Raw genomic sequence first — 11,527 nt, 5'->3', positions numbered from 1 at the left:
CTCAGAGCACACAAACAGAGTGGCCAGGGCCGAGCTGTGCTGGAGAATGGCCCCATCTGAAGAATGCTAGCCAACCCCCTCAGAGCACACAAACAGAGTGGCCAGGGCCGAGCTGTGCTGGAGAATGGCCCCATCTGAAGAATGCTAGCCAACCCCCCTCAGAGCACACAAACAGAGTGGCCAGGGCCGAGCTGTGCTGGAGAATGGCCCCATCTGAAGAATGCTAGCCAACCCCCCCCTCAGAGCACACAAACAGAGTGGCCAGGGCCGAGCTGTGCTGGAGAATGGCCCCATCTGAAGAATGCTAGCCAACCCCCCCCTCAGAGCACACAAACAGAGTGGCCAGGGCCGAGCTGTGCTGGAGAATGGCCCCATCTGAAGAATGCTAGCCAACCCCCCCCTCAGAGCACACAAACGGAGTGGCCAGGGCCGAGCTGTGCTGGAGAATGGCCCCATCTGAAGAATGCTAGCCAACCCCCCCCTCAGAGCACACAAACGGAGTGGCCAGGGCCGAGCTGTGCTGGAGAATGGCCCCATCTGAAGAATGCTAGCCAACCCCCCCCTCAGAGCACACAAACAGAGTGGCCAGGGCCGAGCTGTGCTGGAGAATGGCCCCATCTGAAGAATGCTAGCCAACCCCCCCCTCAGAGCACACAAACGGAGTGGCCAGGGCCGAGCTGTGCTGGAGAATGGCCCCATCTGAAGAATGCTAGCCAACCCCCCCCTCAGAGCACACAAACAGAGTGGCCAGGGCCGAGCTGTGCTGGAGAATGGCCCCATCTGAAGAATGCTAGCCAACAGTATAACCGACTCCCAGCTTGATGCATGGCTTTCTTCCTGTACCTCTACCAAGGAGGATGCACTCTGGAATCACAATGAAGTAGTAACATGTAACATGCAATGGCTGACGTAGTACACAATTGAATGAAGTAGTACACAAAAAACGGGGACCCGTTTTGGCTTTCAAAAACTAATGGCTGAAATTATACAAACGCTTGAGAGTGTATCTTTAATACAAGCAATCATTTCATTCCACATTATACAGCCTATAACTCACTAAACTCAGTTATTCTGTTTGATGCAGGGTGAGAAAAACATGTGTCTTTATAATCAAATCAAATCAAATCGAATCAAATTTTATTTGTCACATACACATGGTTAGCAGATGTTAATGCGAGTGTAGCGAAATGCTTGTGCTTCTAGTTCCGACAATGCAGTAATAACCAGCGAGTAATCTAACCTAACAATTCCACAACTACTACCTTATACACACAAGTGTAAAGGGATAAAGAATATTTACATAAAGATATATGAATGAGTGATGGTACAAAACGGCATAGGCAAGACGCAGTAGGTGGTATCAAGTACAGTATATACATATGAGATGAGTAATGAAGGGTATGTAAACAAAGTGGCATAGTTTAAAGTGGCTAGTGATACATGTATTACATAAAGATGCAGTAGATGATATAGAGTACAGTATATACATATACATATGAGATGAGTAATGAAGGGTATGTAAACAAAGTGACATAGTTTAAAGTGGCTAGTGATACATGTATTACATAAAGATGAAGTAGATGCGATGAGTAATGTAGGGTATGTAAACATTATATTAAGTAGCATTGTTTAAATTGGCTAGTGATACATTTTTCCATCAATTTCCATCAATTTCCATTATTAAAGTGGCTGGAGTTGAGTCAGTATGTTGGCAGCTGTCACGCCCTGACCGTAGAGAGCGTTTTATGTCTCTATTTTGGTTTGGTCAGGTTGTGATTTGGGTGGGCAGTCTATGTTCTATGTTTTATGATTTTCTATTTCTATGTGTTTGGCCGTGTGTGGTTCTCAATCAGAGGCAGCTGTCTATCGTTGTCTCTGATTGAGAAACACACTTAGGTACCCTTTTCCCCTACCTGTTTTGTGGGAAGTTAACTTTGTCTTTGTTCAGGGCACATAGCCCAAAGCTTCACGGTTTTGTTCTTGTTCTTTGTTTTGTCGGCGTCATTTTTGAATAAAGAGTAAATGTACGCTTACCATGCTGCACCTTGGTCCAGTCCTTCAGCCAGCCGGTGTGCTCGGTGCAAGCATCCCTCATTTGCCGGGTTGAAGCTGGCATCCAGCCAGAATTGGTGGGGCCAGCTTTGCGTTCGAGACCACCAGTGCACCTCCATGGCCCAGTGTATCCGGTGCCTCGGCCAAGGAAGAGGTCTCCTGAATGACTCCCCAGCCCGGTGAGTCCTGTGCCTGCTCCCAGAGCCAGGTCTCCTGTGTGTCTCCCCAGCCCGGTGAGTCCTGTGCCTGCCTCCTGTCCTGAGCTGCCAGAGTCTCCTTCCTGTCCGGAGCTGCCAGAGTCTCCCTCCTGTCCGGAGCTGCCAGAGTCTCCCTCCTGTCCGGAGCTGCCAGAGTCTCCCTCCTGTCCGGAGCTGCCAGAGTCTCCATCCTGTCCGGAGCTGCCAGAGTCTCCCTCCTGTCCGGGGCCTGCTACAAGGGTCCCCAGTCCTGGGTCTGCGGCGAGGGTCCCCGCTCTAGAGGCGCCAAGTGGGCCGAGCCAGAGGTGGAGCGTGGTCTACGTCCCTCGCCAGAGCCGCCACCGCAGAGAAATGCCCACCCAGATCCTCCCCTATAGGTTCAGGTTTTACGGCCGGAGTCCGCACCTTTTATGTCTCTATTTTGGTTTGGTCAAGGTGTGATTTGGGTGGGCAGTCTATGTTCTATGTTCTATGATTTTCTATTTCTAAGTGTTTGGCCGGGTGTGGTTCTCAATCAGAGGCAGCTATCTATTGTTGTCTCTGATTGAGAACCATACTTAGGTACCCTTTTCCCCCACCTGTTTTGTAGGAAGTTAACTTTTGTCTGTGTCATTTTTGAATAAAGAGAAAATGTACACTTACCCTGCTGCACATTGGTCCAGTCCTTCATCCAGCCGTGACAGCAGCAGCCACTCAACGTTAGTGGTGGCTGTTTAACAGTCTGATGACCTTGAGATAGAAGCTGTTTTTCAGTCTCTCGGTCCCTGCTTTGATGCACCTGTACTGACCTCGCCTTGATGATCTTTATGGCCTCGTCCTTGATGATCTTTATGGCCTTCCTGTGACATCGGGTGGTGTAGGTGTCCTGGAGGGCAGGTAGTTTGCCCCCGGTGATGCGTTGTGCAGACCTCACTACCCTCTGGAGAGCCTTACGGTTGTGGGCGGAGCAATTGCCGTACCAGGCGGTGATACAGCCCGACAGGATGCTCTCGATTGTGCATCTGTAGAAGTTTGTGAGTGCTTTTGGTGACAAGCCGAATTTCTTCAGTCTCCTGAGGTTGAAGAGGTGCTGCTTCTTCACAACGCTGTCTGTGTGGGTGAACCAATTCAGTTTATCCGTGATGTGTATCCCGAGGAACTTAGAACTTGCTACCCTCTCCACTACTGTCCCATCGATGTGGATAGGGGGGTGCTCCCTCTGCTGTTTCCTGAAGTCCACAATCATCTCCTTAGCTTTGTTGACGTTGAGTGTGAGCTTATTTTCCTGACACCACACTCCAAGGGTCCTCACCTCCTCCCTGGAGGCCGTCTCGTCGTTGTTGGTAATCAAGCCTGCCACTGTAGTGTCGTCCGCAAACTTGATGACTGAGTTGGAGGCGTGCGTGACCACGCAGTCGTGGGTGAACAGGGAGTACAGGAGAGGGCTCAGAACACACCCTTGTGGGGCCCCAGTGTTGAGGATCAGCAGGGTCTTGAGCTTGATGACGAGTTTGGAGGGTACTATGGTGTTAAATGCTGAGCTGTAGTCGATGAACAGCATTCTCACATAGGTATTCCTCTTGTCCAGATGGGTTAGGGCAGTGTGCAGTGGTTGCGATTGCGTCGTCTGTGGACCTAATGGTGTGGTAAGCAAATTGGAGTGGGTCTAGGGTGTCAGGTAGGGTGGAGGTGATATGGTCCTTGACTAGTCTCTCAAAGCACTTCATGATGACGGAAGTGAGTGCTATGGGGCGGTAGTCGTTTAGCTCAGTTGCCTTAGCTTTCTCGGGAACAGGAACAATGGTGGCCCTCTTGAAGCATGTGGGAACAGCAGACTGGGATAAGGATTGATTGAATATGTCCGTAAACACACCAGCCAGCTGATCTGAGCATGCTCTGAGGACGCGGCTGGGGATGCCGTCTGGGCCTGCAGCCTTGCGAGGGTTAACACGTTGAAATGTTTTACTCATGTCGGGCAGTGACAGTGGCACTGTATTGTACTCAAAGCGAGCAAAAAAGTAATTTAGTCTGTCTGGGAGCAAGACATCCTGGTCCGTGACGGGGCTGGTGTTCTTTTTGTAATCCGTGATTGACTGAAGACCCTGCCACATACCTCTTGTGTCTGAGCCATTGAATTGCGACTCTACTTTGTCTCTATACTGACACTTAGCTTGTTTGATTGCCTTGCGGAGAGAATAGCTACACTGTTTGTATTCGGTCATGTTTCCGGTCACCTTGCCCTGGTTAAAAGCAGTGGTTCGTGCTTTCACTTTCGCGCGAATGCTGCCATCAATCCATCAATAATCAATAGGAAAGAGAGGGAGGAGAGTTACAGTGATGATGATAGCATGGGGACGGACCTCCGAAGTTCATTGCTAATAGCAAGCTAACATTTAGGGTAATAACCGTTCAGTCAGACACAAACACTGCATACCATTAGATTTATCTTTGGGCACATGCAGAAGTTGCAATGTAGTACTTTTTTTGCCAGGGATTTGCTAATGTGCCTTCCCCAAGCTCTTCTTCAATATCACAAGCTGAGTTTATGATTCAGAAACAACTGCAAAACCTCCGTTTTACCTCAGCATTCTGAACATACGCCTCCCAGTCTCTGGACAATGGTCGATTGAGGACACCCCTGGCAAATATCTGTGGGGCTAGGGCCTTCACTGTGCTGCACTGCTGTGTTGCGAGCTGAGCTGTGTGCCAGTCTGGGTAAATGGAGGCCTTTAATATCAGGGGGCCGAGGGGTGGGAGAGGGGTCAGCGTAAGAAGCTCACTGAACTGGCAGCCATGCAGGCCATTGTTGCTGTTTGTTTGCAGGTGTTTAAATGGAGGTCTTTCAGTGAGGCTACCCAATGCAACACAAGCCTCTGGCCTGCTGGACCCTGGGTGCCTCAGTCTAACCCCCTCACAGCAGTTTCATCAATGACATCTTTTCAGCAGCCTGGGGAACAGGAGGAGGAGGAGGGTATAAGAGAAGAGCGGAACATACTGGACTGGACTCAGTGCCCCGAGAGAATGTACATTACATGCCAATTGATAGTCAGCTCTCAAGGTGTCGTGTAAGTGAATTCAGTTATTACCTTCTAATTACATTCAGAGAATCTGTCTTCTTTTGACACCTGTTGTCACTTTAAAAAACCTTTTTGCAGTTTGCTGCTGATAACATTTTCCCAATATAAATGTCACGCCTGCCTGTGACACACAAGGGACCAAATAAAGAGCTTAGGTCTCATTTTTTACCACGTGCATATCAGGAAAAATCGTTGCCCTGTTGCGTGGAGGTTTAAAAAAGAGTGCAAAGCCAAAGTGAAGTGAGTCTCCCCTCTATATTGGGGTGTGTGGTGGGGTTTACTTTACTGATCTCTGAGAGGGAGAGAGAAAGACAGAGAGAGAGGAGAGACAGAGATAGAGAGGGTCAGTAGGAGGCTGGAGAGCTGCCTGAATGATAACTTCCCCACACAGCTCCATGGAACCCTGCCCTGCTAATAGTTTCCATGCCAGGAGGGAGAGGAAAGGAGAGCAGAGCAGAGCAGAAGAGGAGGAAAAGAGTGAGGGAGCGGTGGGAGACACTTCCTGTAGCTGGCTGGGTGCTGGCCACACCACAGAGGGAGACGGAGATGGAACAGCGGGTGCTGGACTGCAGTTGGTACTGTGGAGGAAGCTCAGTCAGCGAGCCCCTGCTGGGCATGGGATGGGGCCTGGGACTGAGGCAAGGCAGCCTCTCTCTCTCTGCCCAGCCACCAGCCACCAGCCTGGGCCATGCTGGTTTCCCCCCTTCCCCTGCCAGGCTGCTCCCTTTCCCACATGTCATCAGGACCGGGTGCAGGACAGAGGTTGCAGGGTACAGTCTTAGAAGAAGGGGTTTTAAAAGGGTTCTTCTGCTGACCCCATAGGATAACCCATTTTGCTTCCAGGTAGAACCCTTCTGGGTTCCATTTAGAACCCTGGTGACAGCCAAATAACCTTTTTAGGACAGGGGGTACAGGGTGCAGAGCAAGAGCCTCTTAGCCTCAGGACTACAGACATGGGTCCATAGATTTCCTATTAGGTCTTTGATTTAGTCAAATGTAGTGACAGGATTATTTAACAGTAAGTAGACTTATGTTAGATAAATGCCATTTGATAAAATTACTAACTTCTCATTTCAAGTCAAGCATCCCTAAAACTGCTGGGTCCAGGTATGTAGTATGCTGTAAATGGTAGCTGTGCATCCCAGATTATACATGCTGGGGCGGCCCCTGTGATACAGTAAGCGGGTGGAGAGTTAACCCTCGCTCTCCATTGGGGAGACTCTGACCCCAGATAGAACCCAACCCTAGCAATGTTCTGTTTTACTCTATAGGGTAGTATGAAGGCTTGACATGCAAAGCCCTTCAACTACTAAAATAGGAGGTATATATTTAGTGTGAGTCAACATCTCCAGAAAAGAGTCAGTCCACCATGCTTGACTGGAAAAGCCACAAGGGTCTTTAACTTCTTTATTGTGTAAGAAGGAGAGAATATCTTATTCCAGGACATTCAACAGAGAAAACATTGCCACTATTACACCACATTGAAATCAAGAGTCATATTTATGTTAAAAAGTCTGGGGATGTGATAGAAATTGTCTAGAACCATAGCAATCAATCACACCATTATCAGTTTAGCATTGAAAAGTGTGTAGAAAATGATTGAACTTGGCTTGTGATCGCTGTTGATGCTGCTGCAGTGTAGCATCCCACTGGGCACCCAATGGTTGAATCAATGTTGTCTCCACGTCATTTCAATGAATTACGTTGAACCAACATGGAATAGAGGTTGTACGTCCGTGCCCAGTGGGATCGGATTCCATATTGGACAGCCATGTTCATTCAGAGTTCAATAACTATTTGGACAACCGTCACATGTCATCACTTCCCATCATGCACATCATCCGTCAGTGAACACATCATCTGAACACAATAATTGTAGAGAAACAGACTGGTTGTGCTGGTTGTCCTGAAAACCAGTGTGTATGTAATAGGGGTCATGCCTTTTGCACACAATGTATATAGATGATTTTTTTCGACTGTGTTATTGACTTGTTTATTGTTTACTCCATGTGTAACTCTGTGTTGTTGTCTGTTCACACTGCTTTGCTTTCTCTCGGCCAGGTCGCAGTTGCAAATGAGAACTTGTTCTCAACTAGCCTACCTGGTTAAATAAAGGTGAAATAAAAAATAAATAAATTGAGACCTGACTGTAACCTATTGGGTGGACCCTGCATGCGCTTCTCCCCAGGCAGTTGGATAAGCGTTCTAAATTATTCATAATGTACAAAAACATGTTGTCGAACTTCCTCAACTCTAAAGTGCAGCATGCTGAAAAAAAGGAGAATGAGTCCAGAGTGCTTTATGAAGATGAGGGAGAAGCATATTGACAGTTTGGTTTGGTGTGTGTGTTTTTCTGTTGCATCTGTTGCGAGGTGAGCTCAGAGACAGAGAGAGAGAGACACGGGTGGGAGGAAATGCTCAGAAACAGAGAGAGAGAGACACGGGCGAGAGGAGACGCTCAGAGACAGAGAGGGAGAGAGAGACGGGCGGGAGGAAACGCTCAGAGACAGAGAGAGAGAGAGACAAGGGCAGGAGGAAACGCTCAGAGACAGAGAGAGAGAGAGACACGGGCGGGAGGAAACGCTCTGAGACAGAGAGAGAGAGACGGGCGGGAGGAAACACTCAGAGACAGAGAGAGACACGGGCGGGAGGAAACGCTCAGAGACAGAGAGAGAGAGAGACACGGGCGGGAGGAAACGCTCAGAGACAGAGAGAGAGAGAGACACGGGCGGGAGGAAACGCTCAGAGACAGAGAGAGAGAGACACGGGCGGGAGGAAACACTCAGAGACAGAGAGAGACACGGGCGGGAGGAAACACTCAGAGACAGAGAGAGAGAGAGACACGGGCGGGAGGAAACGCTCAGAGACAGAGAGAGAGAGAGAGAGACGGGCGGGAGGAAACACTCAGAGACAGAGAGAGACACGGGCGGGAGGAAACGCTCAGAGACAGAGAGAGAGAGAGACACGGGCGGGAGGAAACGCTCAGAGACAGAGAGAGAGAGACACGGGGGAGAGGAAACGCTCAGAGACAGAGAGAGAGAGACACGGGCGGGAGGAAACGCTCAGAGACAGAGAGAGAGAGAGAGAGAGACGGGCGGGAGGAAACGCTCAGAGACAGAGAGAGAGAGAGAGACGGGCGGGAGGAAACGCTCAGAGACAGAGAGAGAGAGACACGGGCGGGAGGAAACGCTCAGAGACAGAGAGAGAGAAAGAGACGGGCGGGAGGAAACGCTCAGAGACAGAGAGAGAGAGAGAGAGACGGGCGGGAGGAAACGCTCAGAGACAGAGAGAGAGACACAGGCAGGAGGAAACGCTCAGAGACAGAGAGAGAGAGAGACACGGGCGGGAGGAAACGCTCAGAGACAGAGAGAGAGAGACGGGCGGGAGGAAACGCTCAGAGACAGAGAGGGAGAGAGACACGTGCGGGAGGAAACGCTCAGAGACAGAGAGAGAGAGAGACGGGCGGGAGGAAACGTTCAGAGAGAGAGAGAGAGAGAGACACGGGCAGGAGGAAACGCTCAGAGACAGAGAGAGAGAGACACGGGCGGGAGGAAACGCTCAGAGACAGAGAGAGAGAGAGACACGGGCGGGAGGAAACGCTCAGAGACAGAGAGAGAGAGAGACGGGCGGGAGGAAACGCTCAGAGACAGAGAGAGAGAGAGACACGGGCGGGAGGAAACGCTCAGAGACAGAGAGAGAGACACGGGGGAGAGGAAACGCTCAGAGACAGAGAGAGAGAGACACGGGCGGGAGGAAACGCTCAGAGACAGAGAGAGAGAGAGACACGGGGGAGAGGAAACGCTCAGAGACAGAGAGAGAGAGACACGGGCGGGAGGAAACGCTCAGAGACAGAGAGAGAGAGAGACACGGGCGGGAGGAAACGCTCAGAGACAGAGAGAGAGAAAGAGACGGGCGGGAGGAAACGCTCAGAGACAGAGAGAGAGAGAGAGACACGGGCGGGAGGAAACGCTCAGAGACAGAGAGAGAGAGACGGGCGGGAGGAAACGCTCAGAGACAGAGAGGGAGAGAGACACGTGCGGGAGGAAACGCTCAGAGACAGAGAGAGAGAGAGAGACGGGCGGGAGGAAACGTTCAGAGAGAGAGAGAGAGAGACACGGGCAGGAGGAAACGCTCAGAGACAGAGAGAGAGAGACACGGGCGGGAGGAAACGCTCAGAGACAGAGAGAGAGAGAGACACGGGCGGGAGGAAACGCTCAGAGACAGAGAGAGAGAGAGACACGGGCGGGAGGAAACGCTCAGAGACAGAGAGAGAGAAAGAGACGGGCGGGAGGAAACGCTCAGAGACAGAGAGAGAGAGAGAGAGACGGGCGGGAGGAAACGCTCAGAGACAGAGAGAGAGACACAGGCAGGAGGAAACGCTCAGAGACAGAGAGAGAGAGAGACACGGGCGGGAGGAAACGCTCAGAGACAGAGAGAGAGAGACGGGCGGGAGGAAACGCTCAGAGACAGAGAGGGAGAGAGACACGGGCGGGAGGAAACGCTCAGAGACAGAGAGAGTGAGACGGGCGGGAGGAAACGCTCAGAGACAGAGAGGGAGAGAGACACGTGCGGGAGGAAACGCTCAGAGACAGAGAGAGAGAGAGACGGGCGGGAGGAAACGTTCAGAGACAGAGAGAGAGAGAGACACGGGCAGGAGGAAACGCTCAGAGACAGAGAGAGAGAGACACGGGCGGGAGGAAACGCTCAGAGACAGAGAGAGAGAGAGACACGGGGGAGAGGAAACGCTCAGAGACAGAGAGAGAGAGACACGGGCGGGAGGAAACGCTCAGAGACAGAGAGAGAGAGAGAGACGGGCGGGAGGAAACGCTCAGAGACAGAGAGAGAGAGAGACACGGGCGGGAGGAAGCGCTCAGAGACAGAGAGAGAGAGACACGGGCGGGAGGAAACGTTCAGAGACAGAGAGAGAGAGAGACACGGGCAGGAGGAAACGCTCAGAGACAGAGAGAGAGAGAGAGACACGGGCGGGAGGAAACGCTCAGAGACAGAGAGAGAGACACGGGGGAGAGGAAACGCTCAGAGACAGAGAGAGAGAGACACGGGCGGGAGGAAACGCTCAGAGACAGAGAGAGAGAGAGAGACGGGCGGGAGGAAACGCTCAGAGACAGAGAGAGAGACACGGGCGGGAGGAAACGCTCAGAGACAGAGAGAGAGAGACACGGGCGGGAGGAAACGCTCAGAGACAGAGAGAGAGAAAGAGACGGGCGGGAGGAAACGCTCAGAGACAGAGAGAGAGAGAGAGACGGGCGGGAGGAAACGCTCAGAGACAGAGAGAGACACAGGCAGGAGGAAACGCTCAGAGACAGAGAGAGAGAGAGACACGGGCGGGAGGAAACGCTCAGAGACAGAGAGAGAGAGACGGGCGGGAGGAAACGCTCAGAGACAGAGAGGGAGAGAGACACGTGCGGGAGGAAACGCTCAGAGACAGAGAGAGAGACGGGCGGGAGGAAACGTTCGGAGACAGAGAGAGAGAGAGACACGGGCAGGAGGAAACGCTCAGAGACAGAGAGAGAGAGAGACGGGCGGGAGGAAACGCTCAGAGACAGAGAGAGAGAGAGACACGGGGGAGAGGAAACGCTCAGAGACAGAGAGAGAGAGACACGGGCGGGAGGAAACGCTCAGAGACAGAGAGAGAGAGAGAGACGGGCGGGAGGAAACGCTCAGAGACAGAGAGAGAGACACGGGGGAGAGGAAACGCTCAGAGACAGAGAGAGAGAGACACGGGCGGGAGGAAACGCTCAGAGACAGAGAGAGAGAGAGACGGGCGGGAGGAAACGCTCAGAGACAGAGAGAGAGAGAGAGAGACGGGCGGGAGGAAACGTTCAGAGACAGAGAGAGAGAGAGACACGGGCAGGAGGAAACGCTCAGAGACAGAGAGAGAGAGACACGGACGGGAGGAAACGCTCAGAGACAGAGAGAGAGAGAGAGAGACGGGCGGGAGGAAACGCTCAGAGACAGAGAGAGAGAGAGACCGGCGGTAGGAAATGCTCAGAGACAGAGAGAGAGAGACACGGGCGGGAGGAAACGCTCAGAGACAGAGAGAGAGAGACACGGGCGGGAGGAAATGCTCAGAAACAGAGAGAGAGAGACACGGGCGGGAGGAAACGCTCAGAGACAGAGAGAGAGAGTGACGGGCGGGAGGAAACGCTCAGCGACAGAGAGAGAGAGAGACACGGGCGGGAGGAAACGCTCAGAGACAGAGAG

This window comes from Oncorhynchus keta, chromosome 26 (assembly GCF_023373465.1).
Source record: "Oncorhynchus keta strain PuntledgeMale-10-30-2019 chromosome 26, Oket_V2, whole genome shotgun sequence".
In the NCBI taxonomy this organism is placed as follows: domain Eukaryota; kingdom Metazoa; phylum Chordata; class Actinopteri; order Salmoniformes; family Salmonidae; genus Oncorhynchus; species Oncorhynchus keta.
The sequence above is the reverse complement of the archived record's forward strand: the minus strand, read 5'-3'. Positions refer to the sequence as shown.